This window comes from Erpetoichthys calabaricus, chromosome 6 (assembly GCF_900747795.2).
Source record: "Erpetoichthys calabaricus chromosome 6, fErpCal1.3, whole genome shotgun sequence".
NCBI lineage: Eukaryota > Metazoa > Chordata > Cladistia > Polypteriformes > Polypteridae > Erpetoichthys > Erpetoichthys calabaricus.
In genome coordinates, this window is record NC_041399.2 from 81,579,509 (window position 1) to 81,606,701 (window position 27,193).

Here is a 27,193-nt window from a genome sequence, read left to right on the forward strand (position 1 = left end):
TGCACCAGAGCTTGAGCTGTTGGTAAAAGATCTGAAGAATGAGTAAGATATTGTGTACTTTGTTGACAAATAAATTTCAGTTGAAAATCAAGACAATCACTTACATATGGCAAGTAAAACATGTTACAAAGCAGACCAAGTGTATTGACAGTTTAATTTCCTACAATTTGTCATGCAGCTATATGAAAATTGTGTACCCTAATGCAAAGAATATTAAAACATATCATTAAATTGTTGTAAATGTTAACTGAATTCATAGAAGAATGGACCAATATTGTAAGTCTCATGATCTTCAACTTTTTGATGAGACGTTTAATAAATTAAATATGATGGAAGAACAACATTATGCTACGGTTTGAAATACAACACTGGACCAAGACTATTCTACTGTATGTCAAATGAAGCAATGAAGTTGCAGTCACTTCATACAGTAACTTGTTTTGATAACTTAGAACAGGGGTGGGAAATGTCGATCCTGGAGAGCTGCAGTGGCTACAGGTTTTTAATCCAACCCAATTGCTTAATTAGAAACCAATCCTTGCCAATTTTGGACCTTATTTAATTTTATGTCTTGTTAGTCTGTAATGTAAGGTTCTTATATCATTGATTTTTTCCTTTCCAAGGATATCATCCAAACGATTTAAAGCCTGAAACGGATCATTTTAAGTTTTTATTAAATCAAACAGTGCATGATGAACACACACAGATGTAAATAGAAAAAAAGCTAGACAGAGAACTGCTGGCTGCTTTGTCATTTGGATCTTTTTGCCAATAAGGAGCCATTAAAACACTGAATGCAGCTTTTTAAGATTGAAATAAGCAATTAAGGGTGGAGAACCTTAACAAGCAAGACAACTAAAATGAAGCATTAAAATGTCACTTGAGCAGTAAGTGCTTCATCAGCAATAATTGACTTCTCATTAAGAAACTGGGTTGGAACAAAAACCTGCAGATACTGCGGCTCTCCAGGACTGACATTGCTCGCCCCTGACTTAGAAGCAAATTACAACTTTTAGTTCATTTGTGATTCATATGCAACATTGTTGTAGAGTTCATATTTGCACTTTCATTTGAACAAATTATTAGTTTTTAACATTATACTTACATTATTGCACCACCATTTTCTTTATTATTTTTCAATCATGGGTGCTGCCATTTTGTGTTTTTTTTTTTATGGCTACAACTATATTTTAATTGCTGCAAGTTAAAGTTCTCCAACAGGGACAGATGGAGACTTTACAGCAGGGGTACTCAATCACGGTCCTGGAGGTCCGCAGTGGCTGCAGGTTTTTGTTCTAACCCGGTTGCTTAATTAGAAAGCAATTCTTGCCAATAATTTAATTTCATGGCTCGTTAGTGCTTTAACTCTACTATGTCAGGTCATTCTCATATCCTGGATTTTCTTCCTCTTTCTAAGGATATCATCCGAATGATCTGAACGCTAAAATGGACAAGTGATTCTTAGTCCTTCACTTTTTTCTCTTCACTTTCCTTCCAAATATTTAATTAAACCAATTAGTGTACGATAAATACAGAGGTGTAAATGGTAACAAGCTAAATGGAGAAATGCTGGTCTCTTTTGTCATTTGCATGTTACTGCTAATAAGGAGCAAATAAAAACCAAGACTACAGCTGTTTAAGACTAAAATAAGCAATAAGGGTTCAAAATCTTAACGAGCGAGACAACTAAGTACTCTGAAAGTACTCAGTTTTAATGTGTCTCTCTCCCCTCCTACTATCTCCAGTGGTTCAAAAGTGTGTCCCATAACTAAGCCCTTTTAATCATCCAGTTGATTTGGTAACTGATGTTACCAGCCCAGCAGAGTTGCAGAAGATGTGAAGGGTGTCACTTCCCATATTAAAGGAACACAGTGTCCTAAGGGAAAAGAGCCTGATTTGTCCTTTCCTCTTTAGTTACCCTGGGTTCTGAGACCAGTCCAACTTGTCAGTCATGTGGACCCCAGGTACTTGTAGAAGCGCACCACCTCCACGTCCATTCCCTGCATAGAGACTGGACAAAGAGAATGCTTGGTGCGGCTAAAATCTGACTCATATACTCTGACTCATCCCACTTATCAATACACCCCATAACTGCAAAATCATCTATAGAATTTCTGCAACTTATATGACCTGGTATTATATTTATAGTCTGAGATGTACAGAGTGAAGAGAAAGGGAGACAGGACTGTTCCTTGTGGTGCTCCGGTTTTGCTCATATCCATATCAGAGACACAGCCCTTGAGTCTCACAAACTGTGGTCTGCCCAACAGACAACACAGGCTCATCAACCCCAAACCCCAGCTTACCGCTCAACAGGGATGGCTGGATGATATGCAAGTTATAGAAATTCGTACACAACTAAAGAGTTAGAGAGTACTGAACATTGTCAATCTTAGTGAAGCTGAGTTGCATTCTTTTTAATGTAAAACTAACTTAACTTATGAGATTAAATCACAGTGTAATTTGAAATTCATGTAGGCTTAATAAAGTAAGTTTATAGTATATAGAAGAATATCGCCTGCACATTCTGGCATCCTTTGATAGTCTGGATTTCATCTTTAAAATGAAAATTTTATCAAAACATTTTAAATTTTAATTAAACTACGCGCTGTTGTGAAGAGGAGGGCTGAATGCACTCCAAGGAGACACGGTTGCTCCTCTGAAACCCCTCTTAAACGGTGATACATTGGGAAACAAATAACAGTTTTTTTTCAGTCCTCTTTGCTCGATCAGCTGCTGGCTTGCTGTTGTTGCCATGCCACGTGATCTGCATTTCGTGTGGTGCTTCGAACGTTTAAAAGCCTGTACAGAATCTTTCCTTTTGTCTCACTGCCTTGCCTCTCTTGACCCCCAGACATCCTCAAACACTATGCAATCTCTTTTCGCTGTACCGTTATTTCACCGAGTATTAGTCTCCGTTTTTTTGCGCTAAAGCGATCTTTACTCACATTTTTTTGAGACTTTCAAATTTTCCTAATTCCATTATCTCTAACCTGCTCTGCATGTGCATCACATGACTTGCTTCCAAAGCTTGTAAGTATGACGTGACTTGTCTGTCTCTCTTCCAAAGATCACGTTTCATCGCAAGATTTTTTTTAATAGAGAGACTTGATATTTAATTGAAGGTAGTCAAATATTCAAAAATGACTAATATAAAAAATTCTATACATGTTGTTTATATACTAAGGATTTTTAAATATAATACACATTTTAGATAAAAGGCAATCAAAGCTGTGACAGAACAGACATTTTCACTATTGGTTATAAAACTGAAATGTATTTAAAATATATTTTAGATTTAACAGATGTGTTTTCATTAAATTAAGATTGGCACAATGTTATTCATCTTTAAAATAAATCTCCAAATAACATGTTGTGCAAATGTTAACACCCACAGTTAACAAATGCCAAGATAATTTTCAAAGGTTATTTGGTTTCCTTTATAATTTATTACAGTATGTTATGTTTAGAGATGTTTACACTGAGCATATTTCTTGAAAATAGCTGTAACATGTTGTTACTTTTAGTTTCTTTTAATTTTACTGAAGAAGTGAAAAGTTTTAAAAACTGAACAACTACGAGAATGAGCCATGTGCAGCCAGCACCTGTCTTTTTGTTAAGTACATTATTGATCTTTCAGGGAAAACATAATTGCCGAAAAATACTCTTTCTTTGAAAATATATGTCATCCAGTTATTTTAGACACACCATACTGTTTTATTATCTGTTTCCATTTTGTAAACTCCCTTTAAACCAATGTGTTCTTTATGAAAAGCACAAAGCAACACATTTCAGAAAATCATGTTTGGACTTAACGTTGTGAATGCCAGAACCTTATCTGACAAACAAAGAAAGGAGCACAACCTTTTTTTTGATTTGCTGAAGTTATTTTTAAGTGATGAAGTTTAAACACCAAACAGCTGTATGCAGGAAATCACAAACGTGATTGTAACATTTTTGAAAAGTCTTTACTAAGGGAAAAATGTTTGGGATATTAAGATGTGGCCTTTGATGAGCATCTCAAACCCCAAACGCCAATTACAGAGGACCCCAACAAAAATCCTAGGTTCAAAACACCTTTTATTTTAACAAAGTGCCTTATCACAACCTGGCTCCTCTGACAATAACACAGCTCTTTCTCCTTCACTCCTCCCAGAAGAGTTCTGTTCTGTTCTTCTCCCACCTGAAGGCTTGCCTGAGTAAGGCAGTTTGACTTTTTTTACACTGGACTGGCACTACAACATTGCACCCCATAAACAATTCTGTCCGAATCTCCACAAAACAGGGAAGTCCTCTCCTGGAAATGCCCTCCAGCAGCACCCAAGGACCCCCCAGTTTGACTTTTTTTACACTGGACTGGCACTACAACATTGCACCCCATAAACAATTCTGTCCGAATCTCCACAAAACAGGGAAGTCCTCTCCTGGAAATGCCCTCCAGCAGCACCCAGGGACCCCCCAACATGGCTGCACTCCAGAACTATGACTCCTATGCAGCCTAAGGCCAGGTTTATACTTCATGCGACGCGACACATGCTCCAGCAGATGCTCTTGATACGCAAGCGTTTTACTGTTTATACTTACGCATATACTTTACATAAATCTGGAAGAATCCACCGGGTGGCAGTGCGAGATATTATCATGGTGAGAACAGGTTCGGCTTCACTGTGTTGCGAATTGCCTGGAACACCAATTAAATTCCAATGACACCGTACCGCAATTTCCCTAAAAAGGATGTTTAATGATTAAATCCATCAATCCAGGGATGTGTCCATTCCAGCAAGCATTGGGCACAAGGCAGAAACAATCCCTAGATGGAGCATCAGCTCATCGCAAGGTGAATACAAGCACTCACATACACTAGCGTCATTTTAGTGTCACCAAATCTGCATATCTTTGGAAGGAAGACGGAGCACACTGTGGAAACCCAGCAGGAAAACATGTAAACTCCAGGCAGGGAATACCAGCGACGTGACTCCCTTGCGAAACAACAGTGCTACCACTCCGCCACCTTGTCACCCCCATGTGTGTAATTATTAACGGTATTCATTATTTAAACAAAATTAAAGATTTATCTGTAAAATGTAACATACATACAGTACTTTAATGCATTTCATCATGAAAGTGATATCAAGTATAAATCTAAAAATTAAATGTGCAGAGAGTTGGAATATCATACATTTAATGTGTTCTGTGTGGTGATCTACTGCTCTTTGCCACTGCTGTCAGGTAAGGAGGAGCCCCAGAAAAAAAAGACAGCGCAAAAGATACTATGTGAGACTTTTAAAATGTATAATGTCATTACGATCAGGAATATGCAACGCTTGAATATAAAAGCACAACTAATGCATCTGTATGTCGGCATTTTGCTTCATCACATCGAACCATTCATCAAACATCGAAGCACGCACATTGATCCCAAAGGATTCTCAAAGCGGCTTTCTGTCACATGTAGATAGTAAACAGAGACTCTGATGTCATATTCTGACTTTTATCACACTGCACACTCGCACACCTGGCGTGTTAATTTCTGAGGACCTGCTCAGAGGATGCATCAAATGAATGCTGGGAACGTGTGGCAGCCATGATGCGTGTGTGTATGCGTTCTGAGCGTGAAGTATAAACAAGCCCTTACAGGTGTCCAAACTGGAGCCATACCAGAGAAACACTTCCATCTGGCATACTCTGGGGAGGCAGTCTCTCTGTGTGTCCATTAGTTATCCCTATCTCTCAGCTGAGACAGGGAACAGCAGGCACCCGGGGCAGGATGCCTATCAGTCCATGTTGTTTCACCATTATGATGGCATCATGGCTTGGTGAGGGAACACCATTTATCCTAGTCACAATATCAGGCCATTATTGTCTTCCATCAGATAAGGATTTCAAAAATTTTACATGACTCTGACGAATGTTTGTTGCAGGCTACATGGACAAACAGCTCCCACTGGCAAGCAGCAATAGGCAGACCAAAAATGACATAGCTAAGGCTTGGTTATGTTACTCCAGCAACACACAGACCAGAACACATATTATAGTTACCTAAATATGAATTATCCCAGAAATACAGGAAAATGGCAGCTGTTGGTTAGCTGAGGCCCATCACATTACACAGGCATGACAAGTGGAACACAGTTTTTGGTAGGTTGTACTCAACATCAACTAAAACAAACAGACATAAACAAAAATGATGTTGTTTGAGTGGCATTAAGTGAATCAAATCAAAAAAGCCCCTAGAAAGTCTTTCAATTGGTTTAACAGAATAGATTTCCCTATTCACACTTGTGCAGTGCCATGAAGGTAGGACATGGATCCAGGAGATCAGAATCATTGTCCAATAACAAAAACACAAACAGGCTAGAGGTGTGAGGGAGACCAATATAGCTAACTTAGCAGGCCAGGAGTAAGGGAGCTGTCATTTGGTAAGAGATTAGCCAGAGTGCAACCAAAACTCATAAAGGTACCACATACTAGTTACAGCATTTCCTATTGGTTCCCATTTCTTTTTCTGATTTTTTCATTAAAAACACTAGCAACTGCCCTGCTATTGAACAACTAAATGTATAACATAATGTTTGTGAATGTATGCCTGTGTGTGGCTAAACATACCATTGGCAAGTATTAATAACATTCTTGAATCTGTTTAACCCTTAAACTGCCACACACTTGGGGGTTAATGCACCCTTGGATGCCAAATACTTTTTTGCTGCACTTTTTAAGTAAATGTCATAATTCACCAAGAAAAAGTGAAATTTTAATGGAACACATTTTTTTTCATGCAAAGAGCATCACAATTACTGCAACAATGATCATTTAACACACTGCCAATGAACTGTAAAAAACTTAAAAAAAACTACTGCAACAATCTATTATTATACGTACAAGGTGCAACTGACGCCATTGCTGAAATTCAGTAAATCACCAAGCCAACTGCGCTTGAACTGGCTGCACACAAGCACACAGAGGTAAACGCTGATGCTTGCAGGGTAGTCTAGTGGAACGGCTGAATCCCAGGGACAGTGATGCTGCGGTGGGTGGCAGTGGTCATGAGCTGGCTGCTCAACAAATGTATGGCACTGACTGATCAGTGCTGGTGTTCTGGCAAATTGAACTGGGAAGCGTCTATAGCCGGTTGTAGTGTTCAATGAATGTACGTTGCTGAATATACTTGGCTCCAGAGTTCTAGCATATTGGATTTCTGAACCAACTATAGTGGCAGTTAAAGGGTTAAACAAATACTCCACCCAAAAATGACATATTTTAATATGCTACTTACCCAATGTGGTTGCTAGTGATACCCAACAAAAAACTTTAATAGGCAATGTTTTCAGGGGCATTTTTGATAGGGTCTGCTGTTGCCCAGTGATGGTCTCCATAGATACCCATTCTATCAGAAACTGCATTTACTTCTTTCTCCATGAAAACATGAGATTATGAGTCATAGTGGAGGAGTCCCGACTAACCAATCTCTCTCTCTCTCTCTCTCATTCTTCCTAGGGCACGAAGCGGAAGCGGAAGCAGAAGGAGACAATGGCCGACAGTGAGATGAATCACGTTGCAGTCGTAGTAGAGGAACTCCAGGCACTCGACGAACAGATTCAGAAACTCTTGTCCAGACGAAGATACCTTAGAGATCTGAAGGCTTGGCTGCTGGATAAACCGTCCTCGCCATCTGTAATTGGCGTAACATCAACCCCGCGTTGTGCCGCTCAAGTGAACTTCACCCCCGCTCCTCATAGGAGCGACACCGATGATGACCTCCGCGTACTTCAGCTATGCAGGCGGGGGTTCAAGGCCAGAACACCTCCATCGGCACAGGCAAGCATCTTAACTCAGAACCGGTTCGGCCCTCTCCGCGTCCCCAGTTCGCCTTCAGCCCCTGGTGATGTAATAGTGGTAGGTGATTCTATTGTTAGAAACCTCAATATCGCATGCCCTAATAGAAAATCATTTGTTTCTTGTTTTCCCGGTGCTCGTGTCCAAGATGTGATGAGACGTGCGCCGGCAATCTACGAGAAGCACAAGAACAGGGCAGTTGGAGCAATTGTTTTGCATGCCAGCGTAAACGATATAAGGTACCGACAATCGGAAATCCTCAAGGCTGACTTCACAGCATTAATTAAAGACACGAAGGAGAGGACCCCATCGGCAAAGATCTTCATTTCGGGTCCACTGCCTCTCGTCAGACGATCAAACGAGTACTACAGTCGTCTGCTAGGATTAAACAACTGGCTGCAGGGCTTTTGCAAGAATCAAGATATCGGGTTCATCAACAACTGGGACCTCTTTTGGGAAAGACCGCGTTTTTTCAAGCGAGATGGCCTGCATCCGAACAGTTTCGGCGCCCGGTCCTCTCCGAAAACATATCTAAGGTAATTCGTTTGTCTTGACTATCTATCTCTGCTTTTAACCCCTTCCAAAATGCTACTGCTGTGCTTGGACATAATAATTGTTTAATAAAATCTTCCATAAAAGTGCACAACATAAATACTGTAATAACCAATCTCAATGCACGTAGAAAATCTAGGCAATATGTCATGAACACCAATAATTTAATTAAAGTTACTACTTTTGATGAACAATGTATTAAAACTATAAAAACAGATTATAGATTAAACAAAAAATACACATAAAGCGGCGCTAATAAAAATAACTTAGTTCCTGTTCCAAATATAAATAACGCACATAGTATTCATCTCTGCCCCTCCGAAACATTAAATATGGCACTATTAAATGTTAGAGCTTTAACTAACAAGACGTTTTTTATCAATGATCTTATTAGTGATAAAAAAATAGACTTTATTGCACTAAGTGAAACGTGGCTTAGCTCAGATGGTGCAGCTGTTTTAATCGAATCTGCGCCTCCAGATTACAGTTTTACTCATGCAGATCGCCAAGGAAAGAGAGGTGGCGGACTAGCAAACATTTACTCAAGCCGGTTAAAATGTAAAGATGTCAGTTTTGGTAAATTTAAGTCCTTTGAGTATCTCGCCGTTGTTATTCATGGAGATTTTCACGTTCTAGTATTATCTGTGTATAGACCTCCTAAATTCAATGCGTCTTTCTTTGAGGAATTCTCTGACTTAATGTCAATTTTAATTACGAACTATGACACACTCTTAATAGTCGGCGACTTTAATTTTCATATAGATAATCAGTGTGATCAAAAAGTAAAAGAATTTATGAACCTCCTGGACTCTTTTGATTTGAGACAGCTCGTTAATCAGCCTACACATAAAGCAGGTCATACGTTAGACTTAGTAATTACTAAAGGTCTAAAAGTTGATATAAAGCAGGTCATTGATACAGGTCTATCAGACAATTTTCTTCTACTTTTTAATATAAAAATAATGATAGAAAACACTCATGAGAAGCATATTGTTAAAAAACGCTTCGACTCATCAGCAGCTTTAAAACTTACAAACATTCTAAGCAATCAGTCCATTTATAGTGCCACCTATAAGAGCGAGGATAATGTAAATAGTAAGGTGGAAAGATTTAATACTAAGGTGAGAGCTGCTGTTGACATAGTTGCACCTGAAAAGACAGTTAAAAAATTTTCTAGCATTGTTATACCATGGAAGACCCATAGAGTGTCTGATTTAAAGAGAACATGCCGTAGAGCTGAGCGTAAATGGAGGAAAACTAAACTAACTATCCACTATGAAATATTAAAAGTTAAAATAACAGAATACAATAACACAGTCCGTCTTGAGAGGCACTGCTATTTCTCTAAGATTATAAATAACAATGCTAGTAATCCCAGAGTCTTATTTTCGACGATTGATCGTCTGTTAAACACAGGTAACTCAAAGGAATGCCTCCTAAGTACTTCCAGTAAAACTTGTGAAGCTATCGCTGTATTTTTCAATCAAAAAATTAATGATATTAGAAATAACATAGTATATCTCCCCAACACTAAGGATCCTCCTAAACCCCAGTATTCCGTTATAAACAAATTACTCTTTCACTAGGATAGATTTACCTGATTTACATAAAATAATTTCTCAAATGAAACCCTCCACTGTTGCCCTTGACCCAATACCAACAAATTTTTTCAAAGAAGTATCGGGCGTGCTAATTGATAATATTCTTGACATAGTAAATTCGTCATTAGATATGGGGGTCTTCCCAGACTGTCTTAAGACTGCTGTAGTTAAACCCCTACTTAAGAAAAATAATCTCGACCCCTCTGCTCTTGAAAATTATAGATCCATCTCTATCCTGCCTTTCTTAAGTAAAATTCTAGAGAAGGCAGTCATTATGCAGTTAAATGAGCACCTCAATAAACATGCTATTCTTGTTAAATTTCAGTTAGGTTTTAGAACAAATCACAGCACAAAAACTGCACTCGTTAAAGTAGTAAATGATTTGCAGGTAAATGCAGACAGAGGCCATTTATCTGTTCTCATCCTTTTAGATCTGAGTGCCACATTTGACACCATTGATCACAATATTCTTAGAAATCGCCTTAGTCAATGGGTGAGCCTCTCTGGCAGCATCTTAAATTGGCTTGAATCCTACCTGGCAGGGAGAAAATTCTTTGTTAGTTGTGGTAATTATAATTCAAAAACACATGATATCCTATATGGTATTCCACAAGGCTCTATCCTGGGTCCGCTGCTCTTCTCAATCTACATGCTTCCATTAGGTCAGATTATCTCAGGACACAACGTGAGCTACCACAGCTATACTGATGACGCACAGCTGTATTTATCAATTGCACCTGATGACCCCGAATCTCTTGATTCACTAACACAACGTCTAACTTGTATCTCAGAATGGATGAATAGTAACTTTCTCAAATTAAATAAAGAGAAAAACAAAATCTTAGTGATTGGCAATAATGGATACAATGAGGCTATTAGAAATAAACTGGATGCATTAGGATTAAAAGTCAAAACGGAGGTAAAAAGCTTAGGGGTAACCATTGACTGTAATCTAAATTTTAAATCGCATATTAATCAGATCACTAGGACAGCATTTTTTCACTTAAGAAACATAGCAAAAGTTAGACCTCTTATATCACTGAAAGATGCAGAGAAATTAGTTCACGCGTTTGTTTTCAGTCGACTAGATTACTGTAACGCACTCCTCTCAGGACTACCCAAAAAAGACATACTAGTGCAGAATGCAGCTGCTAGAATCCTTACCAGGAAAAGAAAATCTGTTTTGATGTCACTACACTGGTTACCTGTCATTCAGAATTGACTTTAAAATTCTGCTTATGGTTTATAAAGCCTTAAATAATCTCACTCCATCTTATATATCGGAATGTCTGACACCTTATATTCCAAATCGCAACCTCAGATCCTCAACTGAGTGTCTCCTTAGAATTCCAAGAGCAAAACTTAAAAGAAGTGGTGAGGCGGCGTTCTGCTGTTATGCACCTAAAATCTGGAATAGTCTGCCAGTAGGAATTCGCCAGGCTAATGCAGTGGAGCACTTTAAAAAACTGCTGAAAACACATTACTTTAACATGGCCTTCTCATAACTTCACTGTAATTTAAATCCTGATACTCTGTATATCCAATTCATTATAATAACTATTCATTCAGAATCTGTACTAACCCCTACTCTCTCTTCTGTTTCCTTTTCCGGTGTCCTTTTGGTGGTGGCTCACCCAAAGCACCATGATGTTCCAACAATGATGGATGGATTAAAAGCCAGAAGTCTGTATGACCATCAGCATCAAGTGACTCCGTGAGAACCCTAACTACAAAGAGGACTATTTCATTTATGTTAGGTAGAATGCCCGGAGGGGGCTGGGAGGTCTCGTGGTCTGGAACCCCTACAGATTTTATTTTTTTCTCCAGCTTTCTGGAGTTTTTTTGTTTTTTCTGTCCACCCTGGCCATTGGACCTTACTCCTTTTCTATGTTAACTAATGTCTTATTTTAATTTCTTATTTTGTCTTTTATTTTTCTTTTATTCATTATGTAAAGCACTTTGAGCTACTTTTTGTATGAAAATGTGCTATATAAATAAATGTTGTTGTTGTTATTAAAATTTTTACTCGCCCATCACTATAAACCACATGGGGTAAGTAACATATGAAAAAATGTAGTCCATTGTAGTCTATTACTCCAATTCTAGGTCACAGAAACCAAGAACCTATTTCAGCAGCTAAGGGTTTAGAGCAAGGACTAATCGTGGACAGATAGTCAGTCTATAATACCACACCCTTACACACACGGGACATACTCACACTGAAAAATTAACTTAACCTTCATGTATTTGGGGATATGGGAGAAGAAAACAGTCTGGAGAAAGTCCCATGTAGTCAATAGTTTGGTATGCAGCCTCCACACAGCCTAGGCCTGGGCACTGGATTACAAGCCAACATGCTGGAACCATGAGGCAGCAGTGGTAACGTTAGCATCATCATGCCATGTGCAAATACTCATGATGATCAGCATATAAAGGGCATTATGAATCTGTAGTTGTACCACAAGAACCAGTTTTGGTAATCAGAACATTTTGCAACTGGAAAGAAGCTGTTTAAAAGAAACTTTCCAAAAGTGTAAGTCAGACACACAGGATTATAAATCATAAGAAAACCTAATATACAAAAAAATTCCCTGCACACTAGTATCCTTCAGCTGATGAGTCTTTGATAAAACAAAGTGCAGATACTTCATGTGTCCATGGCTTATTTTTTTTAAAGTGACCACATCCCTGTGACATCACATGCATGAACTCAAACTCAAAACCCATCCACAATAACAAGAGATGTCATAGCAGCATTCAAAATTGTGCCAATTGAAATGTCATCAAAGAAAACCAAGAAAGCAGCATGAAATAAAAACATTGGTAAAATCACTGAATTTCTGGCAATAAACAAAAAAAAAAAATAGAAGCAAAATTCCATACAAAGATAAAGACTGCACAAATTTGTGGAATGTCTCACAGGACGTACCCAAAAAGCACAAGATACTGGCACAGACTTTTCAATCATAAGCAAAAGGCAGGCAAATTTTCTATGTATATTTTCCTGCAGACTCCACCATGATAAGCAGCTGTTAGTGGAGCTTGGTTTGTAATGATCCCGAGAGTTATGAGGAAGAGACGCTCTAATTCTACTCAGCCAACTGCTGCCCGCGGAGTAAAGTTGTTTGCCATGTACATTTATCTGTCTCCTTTGACAAACCTGAGCATTCACTGTTGAGACTGTTGTTACTCCTTTGTACAAACCATTAGGATAAAGAACAAAGAAAGGTTATTTGGTTCTGTTTATTTTGACTATCGTAGGTGAAATTGTTAGTTAAATGCATAATATTGGTGACCAAGGCCAAGTTCAATAAATGGTTGATTTCATTTTGTTTTCTTGATTAGAGAGCAGAGTCTCTCTGGGCACAGAACAACTTTTTCCTTTGTTACAATAGTATATTTTAATGATTACTGGTATAAGTAAAATATAGGGATATCTGTAATTCTGTACTGTACTGTATAAATGCACAGAAAATAAAACAACAAAGAAACATACAATTTTCCTAATTCTTAGAATTTATAGGTTGAAATCAAAAAGCCTTAAAAGTTAAGGGTGTCTCACTCAGTGGGGAAAACAGAAGATATCTTCTATTGCTAAATGTTCACAAATGCTACTGTAACAGTTTATAGTGTAGCCTGTTCATCTGTCCCTGTGGACTTTAATTCTGCGTTTTGAATAATAATTTTCCACTTACAAATCTTTATCATTCTCGATCAATCACATTAGAACGTATTAGCTATCTAGTTAAAAATAGATCAGAGATTTCTTTTTTAATCAAGACACTGGTGATGAAAAAATCATTTTGGAACCTGACACGGTGTGACATATAATAGTATGATAAAATATGTATTTTTGAAAAAAAAACCAAAACTTTTAGAAACTATGTTTTTGTAATAAGCTCTTGCACTTACAACATGCCAAGTCAGACAGATAACAATCTTGTTAATCATTCATACTTTCTGAAAAGGACCTGTTCTACAATTCTGTCAACTTGTAGAATTCCAGATTAGACTCAAAATATATTGACCTCCACATGCAGGTTGCAAGCATGACCTAGCCCAGGGAGCTGCAGTGAAAGTTTCCAAGGACATGCTGGGAAAAAGCCAGGCTTAAACCTCAGTCATGCCTGGGATTGGTCAAAGGACATGAGGCCTAAACCAACAGAGTTGGCCCAACACTACAGCATCCAGTTGTTCCAAGAGGTACATCATGGAAGCATAAGACTGCCATAAATTCAGGCAAGTCGAGCAACTCTGAGTCTCTGCCATTACATCCATTCAGACCATTCTGGATCAGAAACCATTCATCTTCTTTGGAAGAAAAGCCAGCAGGCAATCTAGGTACATTGGATGTTAGGCGGTATTGGTATTATATTGTCACACTCATTATACTTTGCTTCAGTTTTGGGCACATTAGGAATCTAAAGTAATCTATAATTTATAAATTAAAGTGGAAAACTTCTCTCCTGATTGTTTTGGGTTGTAACAAAATGTTAAGTGTAAATATGATGGGAATTTGGGACATTCTGTTCAGACAGAGTCTGACAGGTGCCACGGTAGGACCCTTCTGTGATAAAACAGAAAACACTTTCATATACATACACAATATAAGGTAATAACACATATGTATTCACTTTACTATAATATTTTAACAAACAGGACTTCTTTCCTAGGAAACCAGCAAATGGATTTTTTCTGTCAAAGGAAATATTACCATCAGATTTTTTTTGGTCAACAATAGTAAAGGATCAAGAAATATATAGAACATGAAAGAAAATTAGGAGAATGCAAAGTCTCAATTAACAAGTTTTGACAGGTTCCCTGCTGTCCTAATTGATATCTGATTAGCACTTAACGGGAAATTCCTTTAATTAGTATGCAAACTGCAATAGGATTGTGATTACAATTAGAGTACTTTATTTTACACTCTTAGTCACTCATTTACTCTGTACTTTCAATGTCTGTTTTACATACCTAAAGGTAAATTAGATATCAGTTCCACTTATTTACTCATTTTTGTAATTTTTTTATTTTGAACAGAATTAAAGAAACTCTTGTAAATGTATCTAAATATTAAACAGAAAATAGTTTATATATATTAACTGTTAAATGTTTTAGCCAGTTTTTTCTTTTAGTGTCTTCTGTGGTTCATGTGGTTACAGTACGTCATTTTTTAATAACTATTTTTTTTTACTTAATATCTATGTCCGCAATAAAGCCAAAAATGGCAAAAAATAATTTTGGACTGGAGGTGAGTGTTTACTTGTGCTGGCTTTTGAATGGGGGGGCCTGAGCCACCTCTTTAGCTTTGGCTTGATCTATGTAGCTTGTATTGTTCTCTGATGTTATTTGTATTTTGCGGGTGGAACTCCACGAGTTGAGACCATCTTTACATCACTGCTAATGGACCACCCTCAGCCTATAAATTCAGGGTGCAAAATCCATCCATCCATCCATTTTCCATCCCGCTGAATCCGAACACAGGGTCACGGGGTCTGCTGGAGCCAATCCCAGCCAACACAGGGCACAAGGCAGGAACCAATCCCGGGCAGGGTGCCAACCCACCGCAGGACACACACAAACACACCCACACACCAAGCACACACTAGGGACAATTTAGAATCGCCAACAGGGTGCAAAATGAATTTCTAAAAGACTGCTTGCTGGAAGAGAAAAATTTTGTTCAATGTTGTGAAAGTAACCATTACATAGCGCTGCAAGCTGTGAAGCTTGTGCGTTATCCTTGAGTCAAGCAGTGGTTGCTTTTTGCAATAGAGACTGGGGTATGACCTTTAAAAATGATACATACTGTTCTACAGGCATTTGCCATGTTGCATCTTCAAATGATCTCAGGGCAACAATGACTTGGCTGATATGACACCATTCCTCCACACTTTAGCACAAGGTATTTTACCAAAAAGACAAACTGTTGTTGTAATTACGTGTGGTTGCTCTGACAGTCTCTCTAGCATATAACAGAATTCCATTGTTGTTAATATGTTCTGAAGTAATTTGTGCTCCGGCAACTGCAACTAATTTTGTACTTGTTTGATTTTGTCAGCTACTCTGGCGCTGTGGTGAAAGAATGCAGCAATAGTGCTGGTTTTATTTATTATGGACTGTAGATGTATGTCCGCCTTGATAGAATTCTGGATTCAACATATGTGAAAAACGTGAAATGTGTTTGTAAATGGATGATATCATATTGACTCCAATGTCTCTTATTACAGCATAGACCTTGTTAGTTACCTTCCAGTCCTCAATTATTCTAGTGAGAAGTGTAAATATATACTGTAGTCTGATGAGTGCTGTCCAGCTACACGGACTGCTAAAGAGTGCAGATTGTATTTGCAAATTCTAATCAATATAAGGACATTGGCAGCCAAGTGAACAACTTTTGTTCTTACTGTCCACATTCCAAAGGTAAGAACCACATTGCTGGTAGATTATGGAAATCTTATTAATTTCATTATGACTCCGTCATACTGGTTTAGTATTTCATCAAACATCATAGACTTTCCTTTAGGGATTTTGTACAGGGAATCAAATACTTTCACGAACTGAGAGAAACCTTCATCTTCCACATGTGAAACAGGTCACAAATCAGCAGCTATGATCTCAACTAAGCTCCTTGTTATTTCATGAGTTCTTGGGAAAATTATCTGAAAAGGGAGCAATTAAGGTGCTCTTTAATTCTGGAAGGGAACATTATAATTGTATTTAGTTTCCTTTTTATTGTGATCTACTTCCCAATGCAATACAATTTTAACAAAAGAATTGTCAAAATAATATTTTAATAAGGGCGGCACGGTGGCGCAGTGGTAGCGCAGCTGCCTCGCAGTAAGGAGACCAGTTGGGTTTGCTTCCTGGGTCCTCCCTGCATGGAGCTTGCTGTTCTCCCCGTGTCTGCGTGGGTTTTCTCCGGGTGCTCCGGTTTCCTGCCACAGTCCAAAGGCATGCAGGTTAGGTGCATTGGTGATCCTAAATTGTCCCTAGTGTGTGCTTGGTGTGTGGGTGTGTGTGTCCTGTAGTGGGCTGGCACCCTGCCCGGGATTTGTTCCTGCCTTGCACCCTGTGCTGGCTGGGACTGGCTCCAGCAGACTCCTGTGACCCTGTGTTAGGATATAGTGGGTTAGACCAGGGGTAGGCAACGTCGGCCCTGGAGTGCCACAGTATGTGCAGGTTTTTGTTCCAACCCAGTTCCTTAACGAGAACTCAATTATTGCTGATGAAGCACATATTGCTTAAGTGACATTTTAATGCTTCATTTTAGTGGTCTCGCTTGTTAAGGTTCTCCAACCTTAATTGCTTATTTCAATCTTAAACTGCTGCATTCAGTGTTTTAATTGCTCCTCATTAGCAATAAGATGTAAAACAAGGGTAGGCAATGTCGGTCCTGGTGAGCCGCAGTGGCTACAGGTTTTCATTCAACCCAATTGCTTAATTAGAAACCAATCATTGCCAATCTCAGACCTTATTTAATTTTATGGCTTGTTAGTCTGTGCAATGTAAGGCTTTTATATCGTAGATTTTTTTCCTTTCCAAGGATATCATCCAAATGATTTGAAGCCTAAAACAGATCATTTTCAGTCTGTCACATTTTTCTATTAAGTGTTTTATTAAATCAAACCGTGCATGATGAACACACACAGATGTAACTGGAAAAAAGCTAGCTGGAGAACTGCTGGCTGCTTTGTCTTTTACATCTTATTGCTAATAAGGAGCAATTAAAACACTGAATGCAGCAGTTTAAGATTGAAATAAGCAATTAAGGTTGGAGAACCTTAACAAGCGAGACCACTAAAATGAAGCATCAAAATGTCACTTAAGCAATATGTGCTTCATCAGCAATAATTGAGTTCTCGTTAAGGAACTGGGTTGGAACAAAAACCTGCACATACTGTGGCACTCCAGGACCGACGTTGCCTACCCCTGGGTTAGACAATGGATGGATATTTTAATATGCTAGAAGTTAAAATATTGTTAAACACATTAAAGTTTCAACATAATGAATGCTGTTATGATTTACATTTACTAGCTCACTTCTATTTTTCAGAAATGAAAAAAAAGGAGTGTTCATCTTCAGATAAGACAAAGTTAAGCAAACAATTTTTTCACCCAAATTAATCCATAGACATAATGAATGGCAAAAGGCTCCAACAGTGACATTTAACACTAATATGTCTCCTGCATTATGTTTCATAATTATTATCAGCGGTAAATGGCAAAATGTTAAAGTCACCTAAAAATTCTTCAATTAACACCAGGTTATAAAGCTGGCACGCAGCAAAGCTACCTGGATAATGTCTTCTGCTTGTCTTGCAATATCTGCCTTACACTGAGTGCAGCTACATTGTTTTATTTCATATTTTCATCTTGTTGATGTTTTTCCCCTTCTTTGTTGGTCAGGATGCATGCTTGTTAAGCGGTAAAATATGAAATATGTTGCTTGTATTGCCACCGTACTGAACTTTCATCTCACAAGTAATATTGTTTCAGGCTATATTTATTTTCATGTGTGAAGAGTAGCACCATACAATGTTACACTTTCTGTCAACCAATATTGTACACAGTCTGTGTTTGTGCAAGGGTTGTGGGCTTCTGAGTTTTTTGCGTCACAGTGCATCTACTTATTCAATGTTTTTGCGAGAACCTTGCTATCATATCTTACAGGAAAAAATTGTAATCAATTTTTCAGCGGTACTCATAATGAATGAGTACAGATTTTGCACCAAAGTATGGAATACTGTGGTATCAATCTTCCCCTAATGAACTGCATGTTGGCTGCTGCACTACTTAATCATGTTTTCAGTGCAGGCCATTTTAAATTCATCTACTGATGATGACAAAGAAGAAAAACAGAAAACACAAAATCATTATCCATTACTTTGAGCAGTGATGTTATTGTGTTTTCAGTATGTAGAAATTTGGAGGACAAACACGAGCAGCCAGAACTGGTGGAAGTTAGATTTGTGATTTGATATTTGCAGAAATGTACAGGGGGACTTTCAATTACTTTTTTCAATTTCTGTCTGCAAGACTGTCTCAGAAAAATACCCACTTGACGCACACCATTTCTGTCAGAAAATGCCTAACATTTGGGCTGTATTGACTGGAGACCATCCATCCATTATCCAACCCGCTATATCCTAGCTACAGGGTCACGGGGGTCTGCTGGAGCCAATCCCAGCCAACACAGGGCGCAAGGCAGGAGACAAACCCCGGGCAGGGTGCCAGCCCACTGCAGTGACTGGAGACCATCTCCTCAAATTCTTAAGTCCACTACCTTCTCTTCTGACATTTGGCACTCTGGGTTTGGTATTGTCACCTGTCTTAATTTTCAATATATGCATATGATGAAGGTTCAGTAAAATAAAATTAGTTTGAGAGTATAAATTTCCAGACAGTTCCAACTGAAGCATTCAAATGCAGGTCACATTCAAGCTGCATTTGTCTACATCAGATTAAGTAACTCATACAGAAGTTCTAATCAGTTTATTTTTGTGTAGCACTCTTCATTGAATGTGGGCTCCTCAAGTTCCACCACTAACCTAAATCTCATCTGGAAAGTTGTGTTTCACATATGAGTCAAAATATTGTAATTTTGCTACAGTGTGAACATAGCCTTGGTTCAATATTCACTGTTGCTTGATAGCACAATCCTTCTCCAAAAACATTTTTGCTGGTATGTCAGCACTTTCTGTATCCACGACATAGAAATTATATCATAAACTTACTCAAATATAGCCTGTTTTATTTAAACTCAGAATGGGAAGAGACTTGAATTACAGATTACAACTAAGAAAAAGGGTTATACAACAAATACTCATATCCAGTCACAGTTTAACCTTTTTAAATGTTATTTCAATGAGAACGTGAGGTATTATCAAACATTTATTACAATTTTCCATGAAAAACAGAAGGTATCCACCAAGCTGCATTTGTCTTCTAGACTGCATTCTTCCTCAACTTAATTCTCCTCTTCGTTTTGCATGACAGACCACAGTATCCTTTGTACTGTATGTAGGACTGCCTCTGAGTTCCTTGTAAATGATTAAGGAATGATATCTATTCTGCTCATGAGAAAAGGCAATTCCATGTCAATTAATCACATCAAGGAATCAAAAAAAAACTCAAATTTTGGACTGTTTTATTTCCTTTTGTATCTTTTCATTAACTGTAATAACATCAAACTGTTTCTACTCAATCGGTTGCCATGTACACATGTCTAGGTAAAATGCAGATATACTGTATATATCTCTCTTATTATAAAAGGAAATCCTGGGACTAGAGTTTCTCAGAGATAATTTCAACTTCCGTGAGAGATAATTTCAGTTAGGGGTGGGTGGTATGACCAAAATTCTATATCACGGTATTTTTCTAAATTATCCCGGTTTCACGGTATTCAACTGTATTTTTTTCCCCATGCATGAGTGGATGTTAACCACATTTTCCACTGCAATTACTGGCTAAGAATAACCTATTCCACTGTCAAGAGTATTGAACATTGTACAAAAAAAAAACATTTCAATGTGCACACAAGTATTAATACAGTTTTGCATTGCCCCATAAAGTGATAGTTTTCAAGGGGGTGGCACTAATGGAGAAGGTATCACATTGCATGACAGATGCAGTCAAAATATAGAACCTTTTTATTGAACAAATTTTGCAAAAACAAACTATAATTTTGACAACATATTTTCAACCATACAGAGAGGCATTTAGACTTAGTAAAATATCCAGAAGTGCTTGTCAAAAATTGTATTGCACCAAATATGTCTTAGAAAAGGAATAAATAGTAAATATTCTTTGTAAACCAACTACACTTTCTGTTAATGTTAACAATCTCTGTCCACTGACACGTTAAAGTGACTTTTTAAACAACTTTATCATCATTAAACTGCATAATATTTAAACTAATAAATAATAACAATAAAATATAGTATTATTACTGATAGTTGCACTATTACTTCAAGACTTCAAGCCCAGGTGCATTACACAGTATTCACCAAATTAAAATAAAATAAAACAAGTGCAACTTGGTGATGACATCTTTACCAACTGAACCATCATTTAGGCAAACTGCATTAATATGGACCTTGCTTCAAGCTAAGCTATACTGGGAAGAAAAAACAAACTATATGTCGAGAACAAAGTCAACATTTCCACTTTATTCTTGCTGTCTATGTCCAGATTAAAGTCAACATTTCCACTTTATTCTCGCCGTTTATGTTGAGATTAAAGTTGACATTTCCACTTTATTCTTATAGTTTACTTCATAATTAAAGTAGAATGTCGTAAACTAAACTTCTTCCTAAAATCAATGTTTAATCAATTACTTAATTTACCCCGTCATAAATTAATGCAGCACATTAAATGCTTTGTGTTACGTTCCCCGACCCAGTTGTTAATCACTACGCTTCTTAAACTGACTTCCTCCGCACTAAGAGAAGACAGCGATCACCATACAGAATCCATTCACTTCATGATATTCCTGCTTTCTGAAAATTTAGAATGCTAAGATAAATACTTGATATCATTTTCATGATGAAATGCATTAAAGCAGGTATTACACATGCACGGTAGTGAGGCGGTAGTGCTGCTCCCTCACAGTAAGGGGTCCCCAGGTGTATGTTCAGTGTAGAGAACTTTATGGCAGGTGTGACAAGGCTCCAAAAAACTGGATGTATGAATAGCTATCGCACAGGTTTAACTTAAATATTGTGTAAATGTTGGGTTTGTGATCTGCTGGTCGGAGACACGAACACAGAATTCAATGCATGTTCTTCTGAGCGGGCTGTCTTTATTGCATGCATGCTGTCTCTGTCTGACGTCTATAAAGTCAACATGTCGACTTTATTCTCGTCATAAGCGTCAAGATTAAAGTGGAAATGTCGAGAATAAAGTCAAAATGTCGTCACACTATTACACAGTACCCAGGTACATTACACTGTATTGAAAACAAATAAAACAAGTACAACTTGGCTTGCAGTATTATCCAGTAGTATAGAAACGATATTTACACATCTGACCTTTTAAAACTAAAGTATCTCCAGGCGACGGATGTGACTCCTTTTTTTAGGCAAAAGTTCTTCTGTTCATCATGTTCAACTTTACTTTTAGTTCAGTTTCGGAATGCTCTCTGTCCATTTTCACCGCGCGGTATACCTATGCTACCGCCCACTATTTGGTGGTGTAGCAGTGAAAAAGAGCCCTAGTGCAACAAATCTGTGTTTAGCGGTGTAGCAGTGAAAAAGGTCCCACTTGAACAGTTTCCCGCTGTGCCACGTTCCGAACGTCGTTTAGGCAATTTAAACCGGTGTTGCGGTATAAGAAAAATCCATATCATAAAAAAAATTAAAAACGGTTTTCGGTATGAACCGGTATACCGCCCAGCACTAATTTCAGTCCCGCGAGACAAGACTTTTTTCTAAGAGATTTTGACAAGTCCCGCCCTCCTCTCAAACATTTACAACCACGCCCATGGTTCAATTACTTCTCATTCGTGTGAATGCTATTGTCAGACACAGTTCCTGCACTCTCAGCTCCAAGTGGGGTTGGAAATAGAAGACAAAGTAGAACTTGGTAAAGAGGTTCAAAAACGTTGGCGCGATACACATGCAGAGCAGGTTAGAGATTATGAAAGTACTAAAATTCAAAAGTCTCAAAAAACAAATAGTAAAGATCGCATTAGCGCTAAAAAACGGAAATTATTACTTGGTGAAATAACGGAACAGCAAAAAGAGAAGTATATAGATATTGTTTGGCTTTAAACTTTAAGTCGGAGACTTGTAGATCATCTAATTCGTGTTGCAATCAGGGAAAATGAATGTTTCTTACCAATGAAGAGTCCTATCCGTGTGAATTTGGGTTGTTGTTTGGTGAAAGTGAAAACCACATACGCGAGCAGCAGAGATGTGAAGTGACTGGCGCATAGCGCAGGCCAGGGGGTTGGTGAGCAAAGAGAGCAGGGGGCAAAGCCCCTAGTTTATTTATATATACTATATATATATATATATATATATATATATATATATATTAATTAGATCTGGTTTTTCTATTGTCAGCCATAATGTAAATATTTTAAATAGAAAACCTTTTTCTGATAGGAGTGAAGGTTTTGTTTTGCACTTCAGTTGTTAAATTTTTCTCAACAATACCTGGTTGATTTTGTACTGAGTATTCATCCATCCATTTTCCAACCCGTTGAATCCGAACACAGGGTCACGGGGGTCTGCTGGAGCCAATCCCAGCCAACACAGGGCACAAGGCAGGAACCAATCCCGGGCAGGGTGCCAACCCACCGCAGGACACACACAAACACACCCACACACCAAGCACACACTAGGGCCAATTTAGAATCGCCAATCCACCTAACCAGCATGTCTTTGGACTGTGGGAGGAAACCGGAGCGCCCGGAGGAAACCCACGCAGACACGGGGAGAACATGCAAACTCCACGCAGGGAGGACCCGGGAAGCGAACCCAGGTCCCCAGGTGTCCCAACTGCGAGGCAGCAGCGCTACCCACTGCGCCACCGTGCCGCCCTGTACTGAGTATGCTCACATTTATTAGAAATCATCATAGTACTTATTAATGATAATAACCCAAGTAAATGTGGTATATCTTTGTTTTTGTTAATTTATCTGTAGAAAGCACCTTGTGTTGCATGCAAATGTATGATAAGGCGCTATATAAATAAAATTATTATTATTTAAGTCCCGTTCCCAGCTGTTAATGTAATCACCTACGTTTGTAAACCAGTAAAAAGGACAGAAAGCCCAATGCGGATGCAGCAATGCTAAATGTGCAGTGCAGTCTTAGACTGCAGTATTTCTCAAGTGAGCTGCTAGCTTACATGACTAACAGATGTCATTTGTGATGCATCAGTCTTTAATGATAGGATTGCTTTATTTAACCAATTACTGTAAACATTTAAATCCTTTTAATATAGAGTTTTAGATCTACTTACTCACTTTTCACATATTCATTCTTACTATGTTAGGCTTATATATCTTCTAAAAACTTAAAATGTTTTAAATTTCTACCTGAATACTGAAGATTATTAAAAGTGCACACTTTCTAGAAACTGATTAATATGAAATATAAGCATCTAACAATCTGAAGAAATGAATAATTCTTAGAATCCAAATCATTTATTTGTTCATAGAATGCTGTTGTTTAAATAGTCTGGTAATTAAAATTACATACAGTACAAAACAGTGACAAGGTACAAAATTAAGAAATGAAAAAACATGGAAAATAAAGCATTATTTTGACCACTGAACAATTGCTTTTCTGTATGACAAGAAATATCACATTAAAACCTTTTTATGCATGTTAGGATTAATATCTAAAAATGTACCTGGTCAATATAAATCACCATCCAGGGCATGGAACAGAAGACGCTTATTCAGCCATTTTTGATTAATGTTAGTAGCACCACTAAGATCCCAAGACAAAACAACTTGAAGGATACATCCATCTTCCTCTTCTGTTAACTCATAACTCCCCTCAATCTACATAACAATATAAAGTGAATAGTGTAAAAAACACCATTCATAAAAATGACAAGTGATTCTTACTGCTCAGCAAAACTGAGCTACTGAGAATCTGTCTGGAAACACACACTTCTCATATAGCATAACAAATTACAAGTTCCCATAATGTTTTGAAAAAAAAAAATCACATTAACTAAATAGTGCTATTGATTTGATACCAGGGTAATCCTCAATCTGAGCAACTGCAGACTCCGGTGATCTTCCAAACAGGGCTTTGATAGCAAGACTTACATACACAAAGTCCACTGTGTATGAATGACTGACCCATCCTCCTTCCTGAATTATCCAAAACAAATATGAACTAGCAGAAGCAGTAATAGTAACAAAGATGTCAATGTCAAGCTAACACTTTTACAGTTTTATTTACCTGAATTGAGCTCTGGATAGAATGTTTACTCCTTTGAGTGGTTTCTTTACATGTACACTAATAATCACACCCTGCTCCACATAAGCAGTTAAAAGTATTGGGCGTATAATAATAAAAATAATAGACTAATAATTGATTAATATACTTTAAATTATTGTCTATATGCAGTATACTGTCACACATGTGCGTCGGAGGACCTCCTCACAAGCTGTGTAGAGGTATGTAATAACCCGCCAGGACAAGAGGGGGTGCAATTGCTAACACTGTCGTCTCTTTTTTCCCTACAGTGTTGAGAAACTGCCCAGTGAGGTCAGCCAATTCTGCCCTTTCTAGTTCAGCCCCTGCATTATTGTGATACGGTACTGTTACCCAATAAATAACACTTTCATTTTTTCTTGAACTTGAATGTGACTGAGTTGTGTCTGGTGTTTGGGCTCTGTGTGCCCCCTAGTGACCACAAATGACAACAATGTAAAGTTCATTATTCTACCATTATTATTGTCAAAAGCAATAACATCATTATTGCTTTTGACACCAGCGGGACACTTCGTAATTAAGTGTTTAAGATTCCATTTTTCTGTGTTGTTTTGAGGTGGCCTGATTTTACCAAACACTCCTGGTTTGAACACTGTTAGCCTTGATACAAAATACTGGTTGCTCAACTAATAACAACTTTTTTGTTTGGAAAGATTCAAAGTTAAGGAATCCTGGATTGGATCACAGCATGTTTTCTGAGTTGGCAATATGCTCACTATAGACCAACACACCCACCAAATACAATACTTTGGCACTGAGCAAGCACCAAGTTTTGAAGCTTTCTCTTTCAGAATGAAATGGGCACTCCACCACTGAAGAAGTGGAAAACAGCACAACCATTCTGCCATAAGCAGGTAACAGAAATAGGTGTTTGTGATGTCTGTCAATTGTGAAGAAAACTGTGGACAAGAAAGAGTACATTGATGGTTACAAGAAAAGAGGTGTATCCATATTTATGTATATACATTTTAAGTGTAAGACACTCATGAGAATTTTTATTTGTAGTGAACGAAACTTTACACCGATCAAAATACTTAAGACTTGTAAACTGTGTTACAGGACAGGATCCAGGCTGTGAAGAGTATTTGTTGTAAGTGCATTGGCAATAGCAATGTTGGTGACACTAACCAGCAGTAGGCCACAATGCAATGGAAGTCCCTCACAGGTTAACTACTAGTGGAAATGAACAATGAGGGATCACAGAATATAGGCCAATAGTCCTCCCAAAATGTAAGTGTCAGGTAGAACTTTAGTGGAGCGACCCATGGAGATTTCTGACACCTAAATAGGTTTATGGGCCTTCCCTGAAAGTTGTTCTTGAGTTGTACTTAGTCCCTCCGACCCCTAACTCTAGCCATCTGAGGTGTGAACTTGGAGCTGGGAGGAGAGTTGTAAAGAGTTTCAACTGGCAGGAGGAAGAGATGCCTGAGGAAAGATTGAAAGGTGGGAGAAGCAGGAGGAAAAGCAGGTGATACCACAAGTTAGGAAGGTGGGCCAACCTTGAGATCAGAACAATAGTGTATTAACCGCTGTTCAGGAAAACCCTCACAGGTACAGTTTTATATTTTCTCATTTATGTCTCAAACATTATGAAGCCATCTGTTTTGTTATACTTTTGTTGTGATGGCTCTTTCTTTTTTATATTTTTTGCCTCCACTTGGGTTTTTGGGGCTACTCATAAGCACAGGCCACAATTGGAATAAAACTGAAAGTGACAATAGTCACATACTTGTATGCATCTGATCTGATAAATAATGGCATCTTTTTTATCACAACTTGTTCTGCATCATTCAATGATAGAGTTGCAAACTATAACAGTGAATTATGTTACTGCTTCAGAGCGCAAAGAGAAACAGACAGGAATCCATGTCCACATTTAAGATGTGTGTTACATTGATTTGGAGTTTGTGGATTAAGCAGGTTCAGAAAATTGGTGCATGAGTAGATGATAGGGTATTTCCATAATATTTGTCAGTCTTTTTTCACAGTGTGGCTCCTCTAGTATAAATATCTGAATGGGTAAATGTGTTTGAATAGGTGATTTGAAGGATGATTCTTTTATTCATTTTTTTGGCAACACTGAAAGATGTAAATTGAGTAAAAAAAATTAAGATTTATGTGGTTCATCTTAATTGAGGCAAGAAGACAACAATTGTCAATTAAGTATCTCTCTAATGAATTATATACTTAATGGGCAACAGTGGTAGTTACCTTAAATACCTCACATGACTTTAATAAGAGTTT